Source organism: Hyla sarda, unplaced genomic scaffold (assembly GCF_029499605.1).
Source record: "Hyla sarda isolate aHylSar1 unplaced genomic scaffold, aHylSar1.hap1 scaffold_1120, whole genome shotgun sequence".
Taxonomy (NCBI): Eukaryota; Metazoa; Chordata; class Amphibia; order Anura; family Hylidae; genus Hyla; species Hyla sarda.
This window is the reverse complement of record NW_026607741.1, coordinates 77,708-104,525: the sequence shown is the minus strand read 5'-3', so window position 1 is coordinate 104,525 and position 26,818 is coordinate 77,708. Positions and strand designations below refer to the sequence as shown.

At 47.2% G+C, this 26,818-nt stretch overlaps 1 long non-coding RNA gene across 1 annotated transcript; it reads right to left on the bottom strand.

The window, feature by feature from the left end:
* Window positions 1–16,969: 16,969 nt before the first annotated feature.
* Window positions 16,970–17,547, bottom strand: LOC130301313 (uncharacterized). Its single transcript, XR_008851984.1, has 2 exons — window positions 17,413–17,547; window positions 16,970–17,311 (listed from the first exon to the last, which is right to left on the bottom strand). It is a non-coding gene; the product is annotated as an uncharacterized LOC130301313 (long non-coding RNA).
* Window positions 17,548–26,818: the final 9,271 nt, after the last annotated feature.

Here is a 26,818-nt window from a genome sequence, read left to right as displayed (position 1 = left end):
CAACAACTGCGCCCTCATTTCTATTCTCCCAAGACGCCATCTTTGTGTAATTTTTGCCAAAACCACTGGAGGAAATTTATCAAAACCTGTAAAGAGGAAAAGTGGTTGCCCATAGCAACCAGATAGTTTCTTTCATTTTTATGTGGTGGGCAGGAGAGAGTAATTGTGTCTAGGGTGTTGTAGTGGTAGTGTAGGGTCTGTTGGTATTAACCCTAAGATGTCATGATGCCAGGGCGAGGTTTCCTTAGTGTTAATAGTCCTACTGCCAACCGTCCCAGAAACGGTAGGGAGAATAACGGAATATCCACAGCAGATTTTATGAATAAACTAAAGAACTTTACTTGAAGATTTTATACAACAGTCTTCAAACATAACAGTCTCTCAAGAGTGAACCGGGATACAGGTTCCTCACAGGTTGTGATGGGACTCTGAAGCAATGAGCTTTGATGCAGGCCACTGTGCTACTAATTATAATATTTTAGCTGGTAGTAGTCACACAGGATTAGGTAGTTTGAGCTTTGGTAACTCACGTTTTAGTGGCTGTGGGATCTTAGGCTTTGGCCTAGTTGACTTGAATTGATGCTGATGAGATTTGTGCTGCTTGATAGTCCGGAACTAAGAGAGGCAAGAGCTAAGAGAGTGAATTGATTGACTACAGCCCCTTATATATTAAGGAGGCTGGACAAAGCTCATTGGCCGGCAAACCTGTAAGTCCTGTCCCAGGGAACTCTGGGTACATCACATGACCCTGTAAGGTCCTTAAACCATAGTACAATCATAATTAAAAGCACGTGACCTGCTAAGGTCCTATACATAATATTTCCTATACATTAAATATATATATATGAACACAATTTACATGAGGCGACCAGAGGTAAGCCCTGCAAGAGTGCCCTATGAGAGTGAAGGAACTCTTGCTGAGGGGACTTTAGACAGGGACAGGACCAAGTCCTGTACCGGGACACCACATTTAAAAATGAAAAGTGAAAGAAGCGATCTGATTGGTTGCTATGGGCAACTGGTCAATTTTCCTCTGCACAAGTTTTCATACATGTCCCCCAATGTGTATTACTATTATGATAATAGACTTACCTCCCAACCGTCCCGGATCTGACGTGTTCTGCTTCTGTGATTTCCTGTGATGCACGGAGCCTCAGTGTGATCACTACTCACAGTACAGAGCGAAGCCCCAGGAGATCATGGAGTGTCTGCTCTATCATGTCATCTCCCCTGAGCTAAGAGGAAGCACTCATTGGTCCTGCAGCCTGGGAAAGGCACCTGCATCAACCAATCAGAGGCTTCCTGTTACAGGGGGCAGGGGGAGAGGCTGCAGATGGATCAGCTACTTAACCCCTAAAGTAAATTTTTTTCTTATTCAAAATCTTTATTAATTTTCAATAATTTTCAATAAACAAAAAAACAATAACAAGGCACGACAGTGGCAGAGGCACAAGGTGTTAAGCATAGCCTCAATGCAAGATAAAAAAAACAGAATAAGTAATAAAGACCGTGCATGGCAGAAAGTGCGGTCAGCACTAGGGAGTCCGTTACTCGCGCAACAGACAGGAAGGACATCATGTCAAAGCAATCCGTATACTCAACAAGGAACACCAACTTAGAATATGTAATAACCACATCAATGCTAAAGCGGCAAGGTTCAGAAGGGAAAGAATAGAGGGATATAGATAAAAAGTGAAGAACAGAAAAATAAGAGGGTATGTAAAACACAGAAACAGGCAGACATGACGACATACAGAGACAAGGGTATTACAGACAGACAAGAAACAACAAGGGAAGTAGGGCGGGAAGGTTACCAAGACAGACGAGAGAAAGCGTAGCCAAAAAAGGGTCATGGCGTCACAGAGGATCCCAAGGCCAATAGGTCACGGTACTCGGAGGTAGACTGGAAGGATGACCAATCATACCACGTTTTGGTACATCTTTCATTTTCTGCAGGGGTCAAGGCAATTAGCTCCTCCATGTGCTGAAAATAATTCACCTCTGCAAGCCATTCCCCATCAGTCGGGGGTGTGGAAGATCTCCATTTACGGGGAATAACTGACTTAGCAGCCTGCAGAAAATAGCGTAAGAGAGATTTCCAGAAGGAAGTAGCAGAAATGTCAAACATGAAAGTCTCTCAAAAGAAGTTAACTCCCGATGCAGGTGGGAAGAGCGTGACACCGAAGAGTAGAAATGTTTCAGTTGTATGTATTCAAAAGGCCTACGGGGATGGGGAGGTTCAACTGGACGTATGTCAGCAAGGGGCAATAAGCCCTCAGAAGACAACACGTGAAAAAAAAACGGAGTGGGTCAGATTTAACCCCACCCAGGAATCCACTGGAAGCAACTCCCGGGGGAAAGTTCGGGTGATCAGTGATTGGCAGTAAGGGACCAGAGGGGTCCACCAAAGACCCTCTAGCTGAAGAACAATGGAGGGCAGAGAAGGTTTGCCTGAAGGTGAACGACAGGAGAGACAAGGAGGATGGAGTTGGGGGCTAAGACCAAGGAAGCCCCGCTAAAGAGAGTGGGGTAACATTATGTGCAATGCGCACCCAGAGTTTAGAGGCTGAGTTATGCAAAATATCCAGTAAACGTGCATGCATGGCCGCCATATAATAAAGGCGACAGTCAGGAAGGCCCACACCTCCAGCCCCCTTAGGGCAAATGAGCGTGCCCCGCCGGATACGAGGACGGCCATAGGTCCAGACAAAAGTCCCAAAACGGCTCTGCAGGGCCCTCCAAAACTGAGCAGGAATACTAATCGGCACTGTTTGTAAAAGATAGAGTAATTTAGGTAGGAGGGTCATTTTCAGTATATTTACCCTTCCAAACCAGGAAAACTGTTTCCTGTTCCAGGACCGTAAAAGGGCATCAAATTGAGACAATAAAGGGGGGAAGTTACTATAAAAGAGGTGGGACAGGTCAGCCGGGATTTTCGTGCCAAAGTAGGAAAGGCCTCCTGAGGGCCAGGCAAAGGAAAAGTTACGTTTAATAAGGTCTACTGCTGAGTGAGGGAGGGAAACATTTAAGACCTCGGATTTGGACATGTTAATTTTAAAATTGGACCAGCTCCGCCATCAGGACCGGGAGAGTCACGTGGGGGTTGGTAACATACACCAACAGATCGTCAGCAAAGGCTGAGCATTTATACACATGGTCTCCAATAGTGATGCCCGAGATATCAGGGTTCTGGCGAATGGCAGATAACAAATGTTCCATAATCAATATATACAGTAGGGGGGACAGCCCTGACGAGTCCCGTTGTGGATATTGAAAGGACGGGACAAGGTACCATTGATTTTTAGCCGCACCAAGGGGGTCTGGTAGAGTGAAAGAATCTTGGAAGTGAGAACCGGGCCAAGACCAATGGCCGACAGAGTGTGCTGCAGGGAAGACCAGGATATGCGGTCATATGCCTTTTCGGCATCTAGGGAAAGAATCATAAGGGGTTTTGTTATGTGAGTTAGCATAATGAATAATGTCCATGGTTTTAAGGGTGTTATCGCGGGCTTCCCTCCCCGGGACAAAGCCCGCCTGATCCGGATGAACAAGGCCTGGTAAAAGAGGCCCCAACTGAAGAGCAATCAATTTAGCAAAAATCTTCAGATCCACATTCAATAATGAAATAGGTCTGTAACTGGCACAGACCTGCGGGTCCTTGCCCGGTTTAGGGAGGACCACGACATGGGCCAGGGTAGACTGCTGTGGGAAAGGAGTTTCCAGAGACACCCCATTAAAGGAATCCAGTAACATAGGGGCGAGGCGTTCCGCAAACGCCTTGTAGAAGGCCGTGGTAAAGCCATCTGGCCCTGGACTTTTGCCCCCAGGAAGGGAGGTAATAACCCCCAGAATTTGACTCAGGGAGAAAGGGGCCTCAAGAGAGTCCCGCGCATCCTCTGGGATACCAGGAAAATCAGAACGGGGGAAGGAGTCCGGGTGAGGGCTGGAAGAGGCGGGGGGGAGATTGTACAAAGTTGTATAATAGTCCCTAAGCACATCAGTTATGGCAGGAGAAGTGTGTGCCACCGAGCCAGTAGGGGTCTTAAGGCATGGTATGTGCGAGCGCGCTAGGTGTTCCTTAAGCACTCTGACCAACATTCGCCCACTCTTGTCCCCGAACTCATAAAACTTGCTACGGCATAGCAGTAAAACACGTTTAGAGGAAGCATCAAGCAATCACCAAGCCTCCTGATGTGCAACAACGAGGTCCCCCAACGTTGAGGCTGAGAGTGCGGGCTTGTGGGCCAGTTCGAGCTCAGCAACCTTCTGCAGCGCGCGGCGCAGAGTGTACGCTTTCTCTTTCTTAAGGCGAGTGCCGTGTTTGATAAAAACGCCGCGCAAGACACATTTGGCAGCCTGCCACTTCACCACGGGGGAAGTGGTATCCTGCGAGTGACTGAGGACAAAGTTAGTAATAGTACGCTCCACTTCTGCGGTACACACTGGCCCTCATTTACTTAGAAAATCGGGTTGTAAGTCTATCTTGCCTTCTTACCCGACTGCATTTTTCCCCTGGTATTTATTATTATGTCGCATCCTGTTTGTCGCACTGGGTTTTGTAGGTTTTGGTTTCCAACTCCTCTGAGTTGTCGGGAAAAAAATCCACAACAATTCAACAAATTCGGGTTGAAAACCTTTATAAATACGTGGGAAAGCTCAGAAATGTCGGGTTACGCCCCTTTTTCGGGTTTGGGAGAATCCACATCTGGTCCATCGGGAAAACATGTTGCATCGTGTCTAAGACTGGCGCACGATGTCTGCGACATGGCGCAGACAAAGATGGGCCAAAAAAAAACGACAAAAGAAGTCGGGTTTAGAATAGTAAATGAGGGCCACTGTGTCCAGCAGGAGAGACTCATTCAAACGCCAAGTCCATTCCCCCCTGGTGAGGAAAGGTAGGCGCAAAGTGCAAGTGACCGGGGCATGGTCTGACCATAAAATACTCCCTATAGAGGAGGCAACAAGCCACGGAAGGGCATGATGCTGTAACATAATATAATCGATCCTGCTGTAGGAACTATGGGGGGGTAGAATAAAAACTATAGTCCTTGTCGGACGGGTGGAGAAGCCGCCACACATCAAAGAGCTGCAACGTGCAGCTGCTTGATAGCAGAATAAGAGATAGTAGATCGGCCTGTGGAGTTATCCAATGTGGGATCCAAAGTAAGATTAAGGTCACCACATAAGACAACAGTGCCCCTAAGTAGCGGGAGAGCAACATCAATAAAGTCAAGCAAAAAGGGGATCTGTTGGAGATTCGGGCAGTAGATATTAAGAATCGTGAATTCGTGTCCCCCAATACTTAAAGAAAGGATTAAGTAACGTGCATCCGGGGCAATCGTACAATTCAGAACCTGATGGGGAAGAGACTTGTGAATGGTGATCGCCACCCCACAGGATCTGGACAGAGGATTGTCAGCACAGAACCAGGAGGTGTAGTGTGGATGTTTGAGAGAGGGTTTGTGGCCTACCTTAAAATGTGTCTCTTGAAAACATACCAGATGAGCCCGTTGCTTGTGACAATGGTGAAGGATCTGAGCCCTTTTTTCCGGGGTGTTGAGACCTTTGGGATTAAAAGAAATAATCTTGAGATCCGCCATGAGAAACTCAGAGAAACCGAGAGAAAACAAAAAACCAGAGATAGTACAGGAATGAGGTGCTATTATAAAAAAAAAGGGGGGGGGGGAACAAAACACAGGGATAAGAGAAGGGGGAAAAACAAAAAGGAGCAACACAAAAGGAGAACAAATACACAACAAGAGGCATACCAACAAAACAAGAGAGAAGAGAAAGAAGAAAAGAAAAAAGAGGGGTAACGAAATAAGCAGTAGACAGACAGAGAGAAGAGACTACTGCTGCGGAATCTAACAAGAACAATAAGTAGTAAAGGAGGGAAGAAGTCCCAAGGACCAGATCATCCCCAGGAGCCCTATACCTATAGGGGGGTAAAGTTAGTCAGGTAGCGAGAGAGACAGAACCCACTACACTGCCGAATATGTAACAGTAGCTGAAAAGAGCCCAAAAGTGCTAGAGGACTGTCACGATTCGGCTGGCTGGACGTGGATCCTCTGTGCCAGAGAGGGATTGGTGTGGACCGTGTCGGTGGACCGGTTCTAAGTTGCTACTGGTATTCTCCAGAGCCCGCCGCAAAGCGGGATGGTCTTGCAGCGGCGGTAGCAAACAGGTCGTATCCACCGGCAACGGCTCAACCTCTCTGACTGCTGAGATAAGCGCGGTACAAGGGAGTAGACAAGAGCAAGGTCGGACGTAGCAGAAGGTCAGGGCAGGCAGCAGGGATCGTAGTCAGGGGCAACGGCAGGAGGTCTGTAACACAGGCTAGGAACACACAAGGAAACGCTTTCACTGGCACAATGGCAACAAGATCCAGCGAGGGAGTGCAGGGGAAGTGAGGTATAAGTAGGGAGTGCACAGGTGAGGATACTGATTAGGCCTGCTGCGCCAATCAGTGGCGCAGTGGCCCTTTAAATCGCAGAGACCCGGCGCTCGCGCGCCCTAAGGAGCGGGGCCACGCGCGCCGGGACAACACAGACTGGTCAGGTACGGGAGCCGGGATGCGCATTGCGAGCGGGCGCATCCCGCGTCGCAAATCGCATCCCGGCTGGGAGTAATATCGCAGCGCACCCGGTCAGCAGGTCTGACCGGGGCACTGCGAATGAGAGGACGCTGCGAGCGCTCCGGGGAGAAGCGGGGACCCGGAGCGCTCGGCGTAACAGTACCCCCCCCCTTGGGTCTCCCCCTCTTCTTGGAGCCTGAGAACCTGAGGATAAGACTTTTGTCTAGGATGTTGTCCTCAGGTTCCCAAGATCTCTCCTCTGGGCCACAATTCTCCCAGTCAATTAAAGAAGAATCTTTTACCTCTGACTGTCTTGGATGCTAGAATCTCCTTCACCGAGAAGACGTCAGACGAACCGGAAACAGAAGTGGCAGAAACAACTTTGGGAGAGAAGCGGTTAAGGATGAGTGGTTTAAGGAGAGAGACATGGCAGGCATTGGGAATACGGAGAGAAGGAGGAAGAAGGAGTTTGTAAGAGACAGGGTTGATCTGGCACAAGATTTTGAAAGGACCAAGATAGCGTGGTCCCAGTTTATAACTGGGGACACGAAAGCGGACATACTTAGCGGAGAGCCATACCTTGTCTCCGGGAGCAAAAATGGGGGGGAGTTCTTCTTTTTTTATCAGCAAATTTTTTCATCCGGGATGAAGCCTGTAAAAGAGAATTTTGGGTTTCTTTCCATATGGTGGAAAGATCTCGAGTCACTTCATCAACAGCGGGCAAACCAGAGGGCATGGGAGTGGGGAGGGGAGGAAGAGGGTGACGGCCGTACACCACGAATAATGGGGATTTAGCAGAAGATTCGGAGACTCTGAAGTTGTATGAGAATTCGGCCCATGGTAGAAGATCTGCCCAGTCATCCTGGCGGGAGGAAACAAAATGTCGTAAATAGTCACCCAGGACCTGATTAATTCTTTCTACTTGCCCATTGGATTGGGGATGATAAGAAGAAGAGAAGTTTAATTTGATCTTGAGCTGCTTACAGAGGGCCCTCCAGAATTTAGACACAAATTGATTGCCTCTATCCGAGACGATATGCGTGGGCAACCCGTGAAGGCGAAAAATGTGTATAAAAAATTGCTTTGCCAACTGAGGCGCTGAAGGAAGGCCTGGAAGAGGGATAAAATGTGCCATCTTGGAAAATCGATCAACGACCACCCAAACAACTGTGCTGCCACGGGATAAGGGCAAGTCAGTAATAAAGTCCATACCAATCTGTGACCAAGGTTGTTCAGGAACAGGCAGAGGATGAAGGAGACCAGCAGGCTTCTGGCGAGGAGTCTTATCCCGGGCACAGACAGTACATGCCCGCACAAAATCAACAACATCAGTCTCCAGAGTAGGCCACCAATAAAATCGAGAGATGAGTTGAAAGGATTTTTTGATGCCCGCATGGCCTGCGAGGTGGGAGGAGTGTCCCCACTTGAGAATCCCGAGGCGCTGGCGTGGAGAAAGGAAGGTCTTCACTGGAGGAGTTTGTCTGATGGAAGCTGGAGAAGTGGAGATCAGACAGTCCGGAGGAATGATGTGTTGCGGAGAGGCTTCCACTTCAGAGGCATCTGAAGAACGAGAGAGGGCATCCGCCCTAATGTTCTTGTCAGCAGGGCAAAAATGGATTTCAAAGTTAAAACGGGCAAAGAACAACGACCACCTAGCCTGGCGAGGGTTCAGTCGTTGGGCAGACTGGAGATAAGAGAGATTCTTGTGATCACTGTATATAATAACTGGATATTTGGATCCCTCCATCAGGTACCTCCATTCCTCAAGCACCAATTTTATGGCCAGTAATTCTCGATCACCAATGGAGTAGTTTTTCTCCGCCGGAGAGAAGGTCCTAGAAAAAACCCCACAAGTAACAGCATGCCCGGAAGAATTTTTTTGTAGAAGAACTGCTCCAGCTCCCACTGAGGAGGCGTCTACCTCCAATAAGAAGGGTTTAGATGGGTCAGGTCTGGAGAGTACGGGAGCAGAAGAAAAGGCAGACTTGAGATGTTTAAATGCGTCTTCCGCTTGAGGAGACCAGGACTTAGGATTGGCATTTTTCTTGGTTAGAGCCACGATAGGAGCCACAATAGTGGAAAAGTGTGGAATAAATTGTCTGTAATAATTGGCGAACCCCAAAAAACGTTGGATAGCACGGAGTCTGGAGGGGCGTGGCCAATCTAATACGGCAGATAGTTTATCTGGGTCTATTTGTAGTCCCTGGCCAGAGACTAAGTATCCTAGGAAAGGAAGAGACTGACATTCAAAGAGACATTTTTCCATTTTGGCATAAAGTTGATTGTCCCGAAGTCTCTGAAGAACCATGCGGACATGCTGGCGGTGTTCTTCTAAGTTGGCAGAAAAAATCAGAATATCGTCCAGGTAAACCACAACACAGGTATATAGAAGATCACGAAAAATTTCATTTACAAAGTCTTGGAAGATGGCAGGGGCGTTGCAAAGGCCAAAGGGCATGACCAGATACTCAAAGTGTCCATCTCTGGTGTTAAATGCAGTCTTCCATTCGTCCCCCTCCCTGATGCGGATGAGATTATAAGCACCTCTTAAGTCCAGCTTGGTAAAGATGTGGGCGCCTCGTAGGCGGTCAAAGAGTTCTGAGATAAGAGGTAGGGGGTAGTGGTTTTTTACCGTGATTTTATTAAGTCCGCGGTAATCAATGCAAGGGCGTAGGGAGCCATCTTTTTTGGAGACAAAAAAAAATCCAGCTCCGGCAGGAGAGGAGGACTTGCGGATAAACCCCTTTTTTAAGTTCTCCTGGATGTATTCCGACATGGCTTGGGTTTCCGGAGCAGACAGAGGATAGATTCTGCCCCGGGGTGGAGTAGTACCCGGGAGGAGGTCAATAGGACAGTCATAAGGCCTGTGAGGAGGCAAAGTCTCTGCTTGTTTTTGCAAAAAACATCAGCATAGTCCAGATAGGCCTTAGGAAGACCAGATACCGGGGGAACAACAGGGTCTCGAATGTGAGTACTGGGAGCCGGTTTAAGACAGTCCTTGTGGCAAGAAGTACCCCAGTTCTTGATTTCCCATGTGGTCCAATCAAGGGTTGGGGAATGGCGTTGAAGCCACGGTAATCAAAGAAGAATTTCTGAAGTGCAGTTAGAGAGGACCAAAAATTAAATTTTTTCGTGATGGGGTCCGATGCACATTAAGAGAGGTTCCGTGCGGTAACGCACGGTACAGTCCAATCTTTCATTGTTAACAGAGTTGATGTAGAGGGGTCTGGCGAGTCTGGTCACCGGGATGTTGAACCTGTTGATGAGAGAGGCCAAAATAAAATTTCCTGCTGATCCGGAATCCAAGAAGGCCATAGCAGAGAAGGAGAAGGTAGAAGAAGACATCCGCAATGGCACAGTAAGACGTGGAGAAGCAAAGTTCACATCAAGAGCTGTCTCACCTTTGTGCGGAGTCAGCGTGCGTCTTTCCTGGCGAGGAGGACGGATAGGACAATCCTTCAAGAAATGTTCGGTACCGGCACAGTACAGGCAAAGGTTCTCCATGCGGTGTCGTGTCCTCTCTTGAGGTGTCAAGTGAGACCGGTCAACTTGCATAGCCTCCACGGCGGGAGGCACAGGAATGGATTGCAGAGGACCAGAGGAGAGAGGAGCCGGGGAGAGAAACCGCCTCGTACGAACAAAGTCCATATCCTGGCGGAGCTCCTGACACCTTTCGGAAAAACGCATGTCAATGCGGGTGGCAAGATGAATAAGTTCATGCAGGTTAGCAGGAATTTCTCGTGCGGCCAGCACATCTTTAATGTTACTGGATAGGCCTTTTTTAAAGGTCGCGCAGAGGGCCTCGTTATTCCAGGATAATTTGGAGGCAAGAGTACGGAATTGGATGGCGTACTCGCCAACAGAAGAATTACCCTGGACCAGGTTCAGCAGGGCAGTCTCGGCAGAAGAGGCTTGGGCAGGTTCCTCAAAGACACTTCGAATCTCTGTGAAGAAGGAGTGTACAGAGGAAGTGACAGGATCATTGCGGTCCCAGAGCGGTGTGGCCCATCACAGGGCTTTCCCAGACAGAAGGCTGACTACAAAAGCCACCTTAGACCTTTCAGTTGGAAACTGGTCCAACATAATCTCCAAATGCAGGGAACATTGCGAAAGAAAACCACGGCAAAACTTAGAGTCCCCATCAAATTTATCCGGCAAGAATAATCGGAGGCTGGAAGCGGCCACTCGCTGCGGAGGAGGTGCAGGAGCTGGCGGAGGAGATGATTGCTGAAGCTGTGGTAGTAGCTGCTGTAGCATCACAGTCAGTTGAGACAGCTGGTGGCCTTGTTGCGACTGCTGGGTGACCACCGTGGTGAAGTCGGCGACAACTGGCAGCGGGACCTCAGCGGGATCCATGGCCGGATCTACTGTCACGATTCGGCTGGCTGGAGGTGGATCCTCTGTGCCAGAGAGGGATTGGCGTGGACCGTGTCGGTGGACCGGTTCTAAGTTGCTACTGGTATTCACCAGAGCCCGCCGCAAAGCGGGATGGTCTTGCAGTGGCGATAGCAACCAGGTCGTATCCACCGGCAACGGCTCAACCTCTCTGACTGCTGAGATAAGCGCGGTACAAGGGAGTAGACAAGAACAAGGTCGGACGTAGCAGAAGGTCAGGGCAGGCAGCAGGGATCGTAGTCAGGGGCAACGGCAGGAGGTCTGGAACACAGGCTAGGAACACACAAGGAAACGCTTTCACTGGCACAATGGCAACAAGATCCAGCGAGGGAGTGCAGGGGAAGTGAGGTATAAGTAGGGAGTGCACAGGTGAGGATACTGATTAGGCCTGCTGCGCCAATCAGTGGCGCAGTGGCCCTTTAAATCGTAGAGACCCGGCGCGCGCGCGCCCTAAGGAACGGGGCCGCGCGCGCCGGGACAACAGACTGAGAACGGGTCAGGTACGGGAGCCGGGATGCGCATCGCGAGCGGGCGCGTCCCGCGTCGCGAATCGCATCCCGGCTGGGAGTAATATCGCAGCGCACCGGTCAGCAGGTCTGACCGGGGCGCTGCGAATGAGGAGCGGGGACCCGGAGCGCTCGGCGTAACAAGGACAATGAAAATGAGTCAGATGAAAAGGGGGAAAAACATACAAAAGCACAATTAGAGGCACTGGGGAGAGAATAGTGACATTACCGTTTCTAATACAATAATCCCAAATCCCCAAATGGCAACTAACAGTAGCACCAGAAGATAACATTAATAAAAATGAGCAATCAACTGCTAAATAGCACATTTCTAGTGGAAAGATCAAGTGGGAGGTTGCGAGGCCCTACGAGAAGCAGCAGCCACCGAGGGCAGCTGCGACTGGCGAGACTGAGGGGCCACTCGGGGTCCGCGAGTGCTAGAGTCTCTAGGAGGGAGTCCAGACCGAGGGGCTCTCGCCGGAGGTGAAGCAGGGGGCGGGACTGGCCGTTGGAACGGAGGGGAATGCAACATAGGCCATTTCGGAAGCACCACCTCAGGTAAATCCAGGGCTTGGAGAAAGCTGGGAAGATCCACCGGAGAGCGCAGGGACACCACGCGCCCCCTATTGCGCACTGTGAGGGAGAAAGGAAAACCCCAGCGGTACGGAATGTCACTGTCACGCAGGACCTGCAGAAGGGGCTTAAGAGCAGCTCGTTGGGCCAGTGTATGGCGTGAGAGATCGGGGTACAACTGGACAGGGACGTCCTTGTAGGTGATCTGTCGACGTCTTCTCGCACGTCGCAAAATGTCCTCCTTCAGGGCATAAAAGTGTATCTGGCAGATTACGTCTCTTGGATTGCGGTCGTCAGAGCTCGGTGGGCGCAGAGCTCTATGTGCTCGGTCCATCTCTATGTGCGCCTCAGGAGGCCTGTCTAGGAGGTCATTGAAAATAGCAGGAAGGGCCTCCCACAGCTCCCCAGATGACACCGCCTCTGGCAAACCACGGATTCTGATGTTGTTCCTGCGGCTACGATTTTCAATATCATCCAAGTGTTGCTGAAGATGGAACAATTGGTCAGTGTGGCCACTTACTACAGCCTGCAAAGCCTGAAGGGAGGTTAAAGTAGAGTCATGTGCCGCCTCCACGGTCTCCACCCTGGCGGACACAGAGGAAAGTTCTGAACGTAGTTGTGCAAATTCTTGCTTGCATTCGAGGACCACCTGTCGGGTCAGTGTAGAGATATCATCTTTAGTTGGGAGAGACTGTACCAACGACTGTAGGTCGGCCAGAGTGATAGGAGCAGAGGCCGCAATGGCAGGAGGCACTACCACATCACAATGCATAGAAAACTGGCCTAGATTTGCAACATGAGGCCGCAGTCCTGAAGATAATGGTTGAGAGGGGAACAGTTGTGGGTTGGCATCCAAGCTGCAGGCTACCTTCTGGTGTGTGGGAGGCAGTTGAGGGCCAGGAGGGGGCGAGGGTGATGGCCCCTGGCTGGAAGGTGCAGAGGCCGGAGGGGAGGCAGCTAGTGCAGACTCTGCAGGAGATGATGAGGCAGAATGTGAGCCAGCAGCCCAGGAAGAGCCAGACACCCATGGGGGGGGAAGGTGACCCAGCTACCAGGCCAGCAGGTAATAGAGATGGTGGCGGTAGGAAGGCAGGAGGTACTTGGGGAGACCCTGGGGGAGAAGCCCCCTCGGGTCTCAGGAGAGGGACATCCAGATGCAGCATAGTTGTAGTGCCCCTCCAGGAGGGTGGGGATGGGCCTAGTGGAGGCTGTAGGTAAGGTACCGTGGGGGTTAACAGGGTATCCCCTGTGAGCAAGTCCAATGTGGGGGGACCACTGACAGGAAGCACCTCCATGGCTGGGGGTCTCTCAGGGGTTCCTCTTACCTGGCTCCGTGAGGGTCCAGGCTCTAGACTGGTCCAGGCTCGGGAGCCACGTCAGAAAGGTGGGCCTGCTGCGCGCCGCCATCTTGCTGCCTGGGAGAGCCGGAGAGCAGGGGAAGGAGCCGGAGGACGCAGCGCTTCAGAAGGGATGGCCGGAGGAGCACCGGAACCCTTCGGAGGTGAGCGGTGATGATCCCGAGGGCGGGAGCACTCCTCTTCAGTGCGGCCCTGTATCAGGGCCAGAGCCGCCGGAGGGGCCGTGCTTGTACCGCTCCGCTGTTCCAAGATGGCGCCGGACATCAGAGCAGGCAGTGGGGTCCCTGTGCGGGAGGGCTGGGCCCGGGTAAAGTAAGTGTCCAGAGACATGGGAAGTGGTGGGGGGATGCCAGAGACCTTCTTTTTGTTCCTCGATCTATTCCCCATAGGCACAGCACAAGAAGGGCAGAAATAGCTAACGGCAGGCAGGAGCTCCTCAGCAGCACGTCCTCACACAACCATGGCTAGACACACCCCCCTAAAGTAAATTTTTTAATGGGCGAGAACACACCTGCCATTTCTCCCAACTGTTCTTTTTCTACCTGCTTGTAAAGCATGCCTACACTAACTTTTCAATTCCTTAATCCCCTTAAGGACGCAGGACGTAAATGTACGTCCTGGTGATGTGGTACTTAACGCACCAGGACGTACATTTACGTCCTAAGCATGTATTAAAAGTTTTTTATATGCAAATGTGGTATCAAAAAAAAGTACAGATCATGGCGCAAAAAATTAGCCCCCATACCGCCACTTATACGGAAAAATAAAAAAGTTAGAGGTCATCAAAATAAAGGGATTATAAACGTACTAATTTGGTTAAAAAGTTTGTGATTTTTTTTTAAGCACAACAATAATATAAAAGTATATAATAATGGGTATCATTTTAATCATATTGACCCTCAGAATAAAGAACACATGTCATTTTTACCATAAATTGTACGGCGTAAAAACAAAACATTCCGAAATTAGCAAAATTGCGTTTTTCGTTTTAATTTCCCCACAAAAATAGTGTTTTTGGTTGCGCCATACATTTTGTAATATAATGAGTGATTTCATTACAAAGGACAACTGGTCGCGCAAAAAACAAGCCCTCATACTAGTCTGTGGATGAAAATATAAAAGAGTTATGATTTTTAGAAGGCGAGGAGGAAAAAATGAAAACGTAAAAATTAAATCCTTAAGTCCTTAAGGCCAAAATAGGCTGAGTCCATAAGGGGTTAAAGGGGTACTCCGACCCTAGAAATCTTATCCCCTATTAACGCATGCCTACACTCACTTCCTAATTCCTAAAAGGGGTATTACATTTTTCATTTTCACGGACCACTGTTCCAAAAATCTGTCAGACACCTGTGGGGCGTAAAAGCTCACTGCTCCCCTTATTACATTCCGTGAGGGGTTTAGTTTCCAAAATGGGGTCACATGTGGGGGGGTCCATTGGTCTGGCACTATGGGGGCTTTGTAGACACGAGGCCTTCAATTCCGGACAAATTTTCTCTCCAAAATCCCAATGGCGCTCCTTTCCTTCTGAGCAGTGTAGTACGCCCGCAGAGCACTTTACATCCACATATGGGGTATGCTCTTACTCAGAAGAAATGGGGTTACAAATTTTGGGGGGCTTTTTTCCCCATTTTCCCTTTAGGGTAACACCAGCATTTTAGTTAAAAAAAAATTTTTTCATTTTCTTATCCAACTTTAATGAAAAATTGTCAAACACCCGTGGGGTGTTAAAACTCACTATACCCCTTAATACGTTTCGTGAGGGGTGTCGTTTCCAAAATGGGGTCACACGTAGGTATTTATTTATTTATTTATTTTGCGTTTATGTCAGAATCACTATAAAATCAGCCACCCCTCTGCAAATCACCAATTTAGGCCTCAAATGTACATAGTACACTCTAACTCTTGAGCCTTGTTGTGTGTCGGCAGAGCATTTTACGCCCTCTCAGGAGAAATTGTGTTACAAATTTTGGGGGTCTTTTTTTTCCTTTTACCTCTTGTGAAAATAAAAAGTATGGGGCAACACCAGCATGTTAGTGTAAAAATGTAAATTTTTTTACACTTACAGGCTGGTGTAGACCCCAACTTTTCCTTTTCATAAGGGGTAAATGGAGAAAAACATGTGTGTGTGAGTGTGTGTGTGAGTGTGTGTGTGTGTGTGTGGGGGGGGGGGGGGGGCAAACCTCAAGCTGTTGCAAAACTACAACTCCCAGCATGCACTGACAGAAAGTGCATGCTAGGAGTTGTACTTTTGCAACATCTGGATGCACACTGGTTGGAAAACCTTCAGTTAGGTTCTGTTTCCTAACTCAGTATTTTCCAACCAGTGTGCCTCCAGCTGTTGCAAAATTGCAACTCTCAACATGTACTGATCTGCTTAGTGATCTCCAAACTGTACTCCTCTAAATCTTGCAATACTACATATCCCAGCATGCCCAAACAGCTGTCTGGGCATGCTGGGAGTTGTAGTTTTGCAACATCTGGAGAGCTACAGTTTAGAGACCACTGTATAGTGGTCTTCTAACTGTAGCCCTCCATATGTTGCTAGGCATCAACTCACTGGCTTCCATAGGATCGCGCACCAGGGAGCCATATCTAATCGCTGCCCGCCTGGTAAGTGACTTCTGGCGCCGATGACCACCAGTTCCCCCACTCTTCCAGGACAAAAGTCGGTGGGCAGAGCGGGGAACCGAACTTTAACTCCCCCACCCCCGAACTGCTATTGGTCAGTCGTCTCTGACCAACCAATAGCAGGAATAGGAGGGGTGGCACCCCTTCCACCTTACCCCTATGCCTTCAGGGGATCTTATGCAAGTACTGGTGCTAGGCAGGAAAAGTACCAGGTTCTATAGCGCAATCCACCACTCAGGCAACTTCTTGGGATAAAAGGTTCGATTTATTTAGCCAAAAACATAACGCGTTGCGAAGGTTTAGACCCTCTTCATCAGATGTACATCTGATGAAGAGGGTCTAAACCTTCGCAACGCGTTATGTTTTTGGCTAAATAAATCGAACCTTTTATCCCAAGAAGTTGCCTGAGTGGTGGATTGCGCTATAGAACCTGGTACTTTTCCTGCCTAGCACCAGTACTTGCATCATATACCTCGGACAGGTTTCACCTGCTGCCGATTCCAGGAAGCTGCTCCACCATTACTTTGAACCACGCGCTTATTGCTGTTGTGTCTATATACACAACAGTACAAGGTGAGCGAGACTACTTACTTGTTTGACTGCCTCACCTTATACATATTTACATTGTTCCAAACGTATTGCCCTATGAGGAGCTCTGCTCTATCTTTCTCTCCATAGAATACATTTTCAGGGGATCTTAGACACCCCCGATCCTCCTTATTTTCCGGTCACTGGAGACCTGTATGACCCGGAATCGCCAAAGATCGCCGGTCTGAATTGAACTGATCCCTGACATGGGTGGGGGGTTCTCAGGACCCCCCCCCCCCCCCCAGGGGTTTGCGCGTGATGCCTGCTGAGGCATGCTTTGTACACTTAAAAAAAAAATCACAATTTTTCACAGACAGAAATAAAATAAATGAGTCAAACAAGTCAAAGAACGGTTTAAAAACAGGGGAACTTTATTATTTATTAAAATGTTTGTGTAGGGATTTATGTAACCTTCCATCACTCACAAAGAGCGTACAGTAACTAACTCAGGACAGGAAAAACCTCCAGAGGGGAGGAAACCTGTAGGGAATCCATGGCTACTGTATTGCCCTTCCTCTGGGCATACTAAAGGAGGTTACCTCTATAATTTGGGCAAAGTGTCTGTGTATGTGCGTGATTCGAGGGTTTATGCCTTCATCCAACTTCTTGCTGTAAGTCCGGAAATATGTGCCTTATTACAACGTCTTGATAGTCCGGAAATGCTACTCCACATCCTGGAAATAGTGCATCTAAGATAGGAAAACAAAAGATAGATTATTTACATGGTTATTATAGAAATGCACATGGAACTGCACTAAAGACCTTTTGGACACAACAATGTGACACTTACCAATCACAGTGATGTATTCAACTTCACATTCCCGCGCGCCTACAGTGTCCAGCATCGGCCCCTCACTGATGAAGAATGAGCAGGAGCTGTGTTATTTCTGCTCAGTGCTGCTCTCTGGTGGACAATGGTTATGACATCACATGTGTGACACGCTGTTACCTCCTGGGAGTTCTATTTGAGCAGTGCTGCTCTCTGATTGGCTGAAACCTAAAAAGCTTTTTAACATATTCTGCATGACTGTTACCTAAGGGATTTTTTATTTTAGCATTTTTTAAATAAAATGACACTACTCCCTGTGGGTGTGTTATATTTGTTTATACTCAGTATTTGTAATATCATTTGCTGTCAGGGCATGCTTGGAGTTGTAGTTTTGCAACAGCTGGACAGACATCTGTCGGAAGGGGGGGGGGGGGACCACCAAAGATAAGGCAATGTGGGTTTTGAAAAACGCCACAGATACATTGTGTTTAGTCCCAGCCTAAGCCTAGGAACAGACACAATTTTTGTTTGAGGTTTATTTGGTAAAAAATTAAAATAAACACACCACAACAACTGCGTCCTCATTTCTATTCTCCCAAGACGCCATCTTTGTGTAATTTTTGCCAAACCACTGGAGGAAATTTATCAAAACCTGTAAAGAGGAAAAGTGGTTGCCCATAGCAACCAGATAGTTTCTTTCATTTTTATGTGGTGGGCAGGAGAGAGTAATTGTGTCTAGGGTGTTGTAGTGGTAGTGTAGGGTCTGTTGGTATTAACCCTAAGATGTCATGATGCCAGGTCGAGGTTTCCTTAGTGTTAATAGTCCTACCGCCAACCGTCCCAAAAACGGTAGGGAGAATAACGGAATATCCACAGCAGATTTTATGATTAAACTGAAGAACTTTATTTGAGGATTTTATACAACAGTCTTCAAACATAACAGTCTCTCTAGAGTGAACCGGGATACAGGTTCCTCACAGGTTGTGCTGGGACTCTGAAGCAATGAGCTTTGATGCTAGCCACTGTGCTACTAATTATAATATTTTAGCTGGTAGAAGTCACACAGGATTAGGTAGTTTGAGCTTTGGTAACTCACGTTTTAGTGGCTGTGGGATCTTAGGCTTTGGCCTAGCTGACTTGAATTGATGCTGATGAGATTTGTGCTGCTTGATAGTCCGGAACTAAGAGAGGCAAGAGCTAAGAGAGTGAATTGATTGACTACAGCCCCTTATATATTAAGGAGGCTGGACAAAGCTCATTGGCCGGCAAACCTGTAAGTCCTGACCCAGTGAACTCTGGATACATCACATGACCCTGTAAGGTCCTTAAACCATAGTACAATCATAATTAAAGGCACGTGACCTGCTAAGGTCCTATACATAATATTTCCTATACATTAAATATATATATATGAACACAATTTACATGAGGCGACCAGGGGTAAGCCCTGCAAGAGTGCCCTATGAGAGTAAAGGAACTCTGGCTGAGGGGACTTTAGACAGGGACAGGACCAAGTCCTGTACCGGGACACCACATTTAAAAATGAAAAGTGAAAGAAGCGATCTGATTGGTTGTTATGGGCAACTGGTCAATTTTCCTCTGCACAAGTTTTCATACATGTCCCCCAATGTGTATTACTATTATGATAATAGACTTACCTCCCAACCGTCCCGGATCTGACGTGTCCTGCTTCTGTGATTTCCTGTGATGCGCGGAGCCTCAGTGTGATCACTACTCACAGTACAGAGCGAAGCCCCAGGAGATCATGGAGTGTCTGCTCTATCATGTCATCTCCCCTGAGCTAAGAGGAAGCACTCATTGGTCCTGCAGCCCGGGAAAGGCACCTGCATCAACCAATCAGAGGCTTCCTGTTACAGGGGGCAGGGGGAGATGCTGCAGATGGATCAGCTACTTAACCCCTAAAGTAAAAATTTTTCTTATTCAAAATCTTTATTAATTTTCAATAATTTTCAATAAACAAAAAAACAATAACAAGGCACGACAGTGAAAGAGGCACAAGGTGTTAAGCATGGCCTCAATGCAAGATAAAAAAACAGAATAAGTCATAAAGACCGTGCATGGCAGAAAGTGCGGTCAGCACTAGGGAGTCCGTTACTCGCGCAACAGACAGGAATGACATCATGTCAAAGCAATCAGTATACTCAACAAGGAACACCAACTTAGAATATGTAAACCACATCAATGCTAAAGCGGCAAGGTTCAGAAGGGAAAGAATAGAGGGATATAGATAAAAAGTGAAGAACAGAAAAATAAGAGGGTATGTAAAACACAGAAACAGGCAGACATGACAACATACAGAGACAAGGGTCTTACAGGCAGACAAGAAACAACAAGGGAAGTAGGGCGGGAAGGTTACCAAGACAGACGAGAGAAAGCGTAGCCAAAAAAGGGTCATGGCGTCACAGAGGATCCCAAGGCCAATAGGTCACGGTACTCGGAGGTAGACTGGAAGGATGACCAATCATACCACGTTTTGGTACATCTTTCATTTTCTGCAGGGGTCAAGGCAATTAACTCCTCCATGTGCTGAAAATAATTCACCTCTGCAAGCCATTCCCCAACAGTCGGGGGCGTGGAAGACCTCCATTTACGGGGAATAACTGACTTAGCAGCCTGCAGAAAATAGCGTAAGAGAGATTTCCGGAAGGAAGTAGCAGAAATGTCAAACATGAAGAGCAGGACTGCCTCAGGGGAATCCGGAACAGTCACACCGGTGATATCGTGAGTGATAGAGCGTACTGAAGTCCAGAATGGACGCAGTGAGGGACAACCCCACCAGATGTGCAACATCGTATCAGTCGCTTGTCCACAACGCCAACAAAGGTAAGAGACTGACGGGTACCATCGATGCAACTGCTCCGGAGTCCTATACCAGCAGGAGAGTATTTTGTAGTTCGTCTCTTGTGATCTGTTAGGTATGATTGACTTATGTGAAAGGTGAAAGCATTTCTGCCATTGCTCCGGGGAGAACTGAGAGCCGAGGTCCGCCTCCCAAGCGCTACAGAAGGAGGGCAAAGAAGAGGTGTGTTGAGTAAACAACAATCTGTACAGAAACCCTATGGTATGGGGGGGCAAGGAGGGGGCCATGCAAAGTCCCTCAAAGGGAGTTAACTCCCGATGCAGGTGGGCCGAGCGTGACACCGAAGAATAGAAATGTTTTAGTTGTATGTATTCAAAAGGCTTACGAGGATGGGGAGGTTCAACTGGACGTATGTCAGCAAGGGGCAATAAGCCCTCAGAAGACAACACGTGAAAAAAACGGAGAGGGTCAGATTTGGAGCTCCCCACAGCTTGAAGAGTTTTTAAATGATCTTAATACCAACACATGGGGACTTCATTTTACTCATAATATCTTTCACAATAATGCAGAATTCCTAGATGTTGTCGTATTTCATGACGAAGCCAATAGACTAAGCACTCGCACTTTTTTCAAGGAGGTAGATAGCAATAGCTATTTGGACTTTTCTAGCTCCCATTACAAAAAATGGATTTCTAACATCCCGTAAGGTCAGTTCAAGCGAATTAGACGGAACTGCTCTTCTTTGGAAGATTTCAAACTCCAGAGCAACACTCTTAAAACTCGCTTTAAAGCGAAGAAATATCCTAAGGCCATTATAGAGTCGGCATACAAGAAGGCAAGCTTACAGACACAAGCCGAATGTCTGTCTAAAACAACACGCAACAATTCCAAAAACTATGACTGGTCCTCCAATTTTATTACCACCTTCACACGGGAACATACGCAGGTTGAGGAAATTCTATCCAAACACTGGTCGATCCTATTAAAAGATCCCTACCTATGTGACATTCTACCCCACAAACCCTTGGTCACTTTTAGACGTGGGCGCACTCTACGCAATATAGTCGCCCCTAGCCGACTAAGAGCTGCTACTTCTGGCCAGACTAATAATTTTTTGACCAGTATAGGTAGCTATCAATGTGGCATCACAAGATGTAAATGTTGTGCCAGTATTAATAATCGCTTTAAAAAATTCACGTCCACCAAAACAGGCGAGCATTTTAATATCAAAACCTTTTTAAACTGTTCCTCTCAATATGTGATATATCTACTGGAATGCCCTTGCAAACTCCAATATGTGGGCCGTTCCATCCGTTGCCTACGGGAAAGAATTAACAAACATCGTAGCAACACCGTTCATGGTTTCTTGCTACACAGTGTCTCCAGACACCTGCTTCAGGTACACAAGCAAGATTTCCGATGCATTACGGTTACACCTATTGAAGGCATCTCAAAAGAGGACCCGCAAAGATTCAGTACATTGAGGAAAAGAGAGAACTTTTGGATCTATAAACTCAAAACTCTTGCACCCGGAGGCCTTAATGAACTTATTGAATGCTCCCTGTAATCCTCACCAATATTATTATTATCTGTCCACAGGGTTATCTGTTTCTCTTGTATCAATTACTCAATATTTGTTATATATACTTTTGGTCCAATATTTACTCACTAATTTATCGAGTGTTTACATTTTAACATATTTTGCATCTTATTTAACGTGTGCTTCTATGTGGTTTTACCAACATCCCAACACTGCGTATTTATAATGGGTTTGTTTACTCCATATCTCTAAATTTTATATTTATGACATTTATATTTATATTGATTTCCCTTATGTTAATATTGATTTTATATCCATGAATTTTATACATATATAGATTTATATCCATATTTATAATATTTACATTTATATCTTTACTTTCATTTTATATCAATTTTTTTACCGTATTTTCCTATATACTGTTATTCTTTTATCTAATTTACCATAGATATTTGGGCTTCTGCTTTATATGTCACACTCTTTTCGACGAGGTTGTTGGTGATTTATTGCCCCCTTACGTCCGGTTTTATTATCATTATATTAAAACCATCTTATCTATTTTATTCTACACTTCTATGTGTATACTTGTCATAGACAGCTTGGAGGGGCAAGCTGTGCATAACTAGCTTGTCCCCTGACTGGTGAGCAGTTAAGGGGTTAAGAAATATACAGGCAATGTTTTTTAGCCCCCTCCCCCGCCTGTAAAAACTTGTTGCTAACTATAGTGGTATGTCCCATGGGTGGGGGGGAAGGAGTGCACCAATCAGGGGTCTAATAGTTTCCCGGGCTTTCAGGGGCCCTCCCCTGGGTATTTATAGCTGTGGTGCCTCCCTTACCCCCTCAATCTGCCCAGGACCCGGAGTTTTGCCCTCCCTCCCTCCCTTTTTGTATCTCTGTTTATTGTAAGTCACAGCTTGGCGGTAAGAAGACGGTGAAAGCGGGGTCAACCCGGGGTAGACCTCCACACAGGACAGTGTGGCAGCACCTCTCGGGTTGGCAAGAAGCCAATCGGTGTCTTTGTTACAGTTAAATTGTTATTTATATAAGTAATTTTATAAATAAAGCTTTGGCCGATCCCCACCCACGGAAAAGTTGAATTGTTGTTGTGTCAGTTATTATTTAATTAATTATTGTAGTAAGGGGGAGGGGTAGTTATAGCCTGCTCGGAGCTAATTGGGTCTCAACAGTCATGGTTTTGTTACCACTCATATATTCTTACATTTTGGTTATGTTACCCCTATGCCCTGATTTATTATGGCTCTCTAGACACGCTTCATCTGATAATCATGGGTCTATGATCCATTCCTATTAATCTCCCTTTTCCTCTCCCCCTCCTTATTCCCCCCTTTTTCTTTAAATTTTATTATTTCTGGCAGTCCATTTGCAACTGCTGTAGGCCCTTAACTTTTAGCCCACCCCTATGAGTGTTTTTCTAGTTCTAATCGCGCTGCCTATTTATCATGTTCCGCCCCTTTTGTCACGGGGTAGGGCTAGTAACTCCGACCTTCGTAAATGACGGCCTCGCTTCCATCGTCCCATTCATAGCAACGCGTCCCTAACAACCAGCAGGGACGCGTCGCTTCCTGCAAACAGCGCGGCAATGCCAGCTGATTGGCCGGACCGCGCAGTCCGCTGATGGGTCAATGCAGCTGTACGTCGCTGATTGGCTCTATCCCCCCGACTCCCATGTGGTTAGCGACGCGTCCCTAGCAATCATCTCGGGATGAGTGCTGCCGTTATCTGCACTTATATATGTCGCTGCTTCAATGCAGCATCACAGAACATCCACCCCTTTAGCCTACCATGGTTCACACTATACAATTGTACATCCTTTCCTTACTATATTTTCATGTTTTTATGATTGTTGATTCTATGCTAGGTGTGTAAGGGCTACACCTGTAGTGACCTTTGACCATTCTAGCCACGCCCACTTGTGTTTTTGGCGCCTGTTCACATTGTATTTAAACTTGCCATGTGTCCTATGTATGTTATGCTGATCTGATGAAGAGGGGTTTACCCTCGAAACGCGTCATCTTGTCCATTTTATTGTTTTTTTTAAATAAAATGTCCCTTTTTCTGGGGTGTTGAGGCCTTTGGCATTAAAAGAAATAATCTTGAGATCTGCCATGAGAAACTTAGAGAAACCGAGAGAAAACAAAAAAACAGAGTTAGTACAGGAATGAGGTGCTATTATAGGGGGTCAGATAAAAAAGGGGGGGGGGAAACAAAACACAGGGATAAGACAAGGGGGAAAAACAAAAAGGAGCAACACAAAAGGAGAACAAGTACACAACAAGAGCAGCAAACACCTACACAAGACAGACCAACAAAACAAGAGAGAAGAGAAAGAAGAAAAGAAAAAAGAGGGGTAACGAAATAAGCAGTAGACAGACAGAGAGAAGAGACTACTGCTGCGGAAACTAACAAGAACAATAAGTAGTAAAGGAGGGAAGAAGTCCCAAGGACCAGATCGTCCCCAGGAGCCCTATACCTATAGGGGGGTAAAGTTAGTCAGGTAGCGAGAGAGACAGAACCCACTACACTGCTGAATATGTAACAGTAGCTGAAAAGAGCCCAAAAGTTCTAGAGGACAATGAAAATGAGTCAGATGAAAAGGGGGAAAAACATACAAAAAGCACAATTAGAGGCACTGTAGAGAGAATAGTGACATTACAGTTTCTAATACAATAATCCCAAATCCCCAAATGGCAACTATCAGTAGCACCAGAAGATAACATTAATAAAAATGAGCAATCAACTGCTAAATAGCACATTTCTAGTGGAAAGATCAAGTGGGAGGTTGCGAGGCCCTACGAGAAGCAGCAGCCACCGAGGGCAGCTGCGACTGGCGAGACTGAGGGGCCACTCAGGGTCTGCGAGAGTCTCTAGGAGGGAGTCCAGAGCGAGGGGCTCTCGCCGGAGGTGAAGTAGGGGGCGGGACTGGCCATTGGAACGGAAAGGGAATGGCAGGAGGAGGCCGCAATGGCAGGAGGCACTACCACATCACAATGCATAAAGAGCGGAAAAGTGGTGGGGTGGCACCCAAGCTGCAGGCTACCTCCTGGTGTGTGGGAGGCAGTTGAGGGCCAGGAGGGGGCAAGGGTGATGGCCCCTGGCTGGAAGGTGCAGAGGCCGGAGGGGAGGCAGCCAGTGCAGACCCTGCAGGAGATGATGAGGCAGAATGTGAGCCAGCAGCCCAGGAAGAGCCAGACACCCATGGGGGGGGAAGGTGACCCAGCTGCCAGGCCAGCAGGTAATAGAGATGGTGGCGGTAGGAAGGCACGAGGTACTTGGGGAGACCCTGGGGGAGAAGTCCCCTCGGGTCTCAGGAGAGGGACATCCAGATGCAGCATAGCTTTAGTGCCCCTCCAGGAGGGTGGGGATGGGCCTAGTGGAGGCTGTAGGTGAGGTACCGTGGGGGTTAACAGGGTATCCCCTGTGAGCAAGTCCAATGTGGGGGGACCGGTGACAAGAAGCACCTCCATGGCTGGGGGTCTCTCAGGGGTTCCTCTTATCTGGCTCCGTGAGGGTCCAGGCTCTAGACCGCACACCAGCAGAGCGGGAGCCACGTCAGGAAGGTGGGCCTGCTGCGTGCTGCCATCTTGCGACCTGGGAGAGCCGGAGGGCTGGAGAGCAGGGGCAGGAGCCATAGGACGCAGCGCTTCAGAAGGGATGGCCGTAGGAGCACCGGAACGCTCCGGAGGTGAGCAGTGATGATCCCGAGGGCGGGCGCACTCCTCTTCAGTGCGGCCTTGTATCAGAGCCGTGGCTTCCAGAGGGGCCGTGCGTGTACCGCTCCGCTGTTCCAAGATGGCGCCGGGCATCAGAGCAGGCAGCGGGGTCCCCGTGCGGGAGGGCTGGGCCCGGGTAAAGTAAGTGTCGAGAGACATGGGAAGTGGTGGAGGGATGCCAGAGACCTTCTTCTTTTTGTTCCTCGATCTATTCCCCATAGGCACGGCACAAGAAGGGCAAAAATAGCTAACGGCAGGCAGGAGCTCCTCAGCAGCACGTCCTCATACAACCATGGCTAGACACGCCCCCCTAAAGTAATTTTTTTAATGGGCGAGAACACACCCAAAATCTGTCCCAACAAAACTTTGCTTTGCATCCTACCATTTCTCCCAACTGTTCTTTTTCTACCTGCTTGGAAGGCATGCCTACACTAACTTTTTAATTCCTTAACCCCTTCATGACCCAGGGTTTTTCCATTTTTGCACTTTCATTTTTTCCTCCTTACCTTTAAAAAACCATAACTCTTTCAATTTTGCACCTAAAAATCCATATCATGGTTTATTTTTTGCGCCACCAATTCTACTTTGTAATGACATCAGTCATTTTACACAAAAATCTACAGAGAAACGGAAAAAAAAATTCATTGTGCAACAAAATTGAAGAAAAAACACAATTTTGTAAATTTTGGGGGCTTCCGTTTCTACGCAGTACATTTTTCGGCAAAAATTACACTTTCACTTTATTCTGTAGGTTCATACGGTTAAAATGATACCCTACTTATATAGGTTTGATTTTATTGTACTTCTGGAAAAAATCATAACTACATGCAGGAAAATTTATATGTTTAAAATTGTCATGCTCTGACCCCTATAACTTTTTTTATTTTTCTGTGTATGGGATGGTATGAGGGCTCATTTTTTGCGTCGTGATCTGAAGTTTTTAGCGGTACCATTTTTGTAATGATTGAAATTTTTGATCGCTTTTTATTTATTTTTTCATGATATAAAAAGTGACCAAAAATACGCTTTATTGGACTTTGGAATTTTTTTGCGCATACGCCATTGACCGTATGGTTTAATAAATAATATATTTTTATAATTCAGACATTTCCGCACGCGAAGATACCACATATGTTTATTTTTATTTTTATTTACACAGTTTTTTTTTTTAAATAGGAAAAGGGGGGTAATTCAAACTTTTATTAGGGAAGGGGTTAAATGATGTTTATTCACTTTTTTTTCCACTTTGTTATAGGGACCTATAACACTGCACACACTGATCTTTCACATTGATCACTGGTTTCTCATAGGAAACCAGTGATCAATGATTCTGCC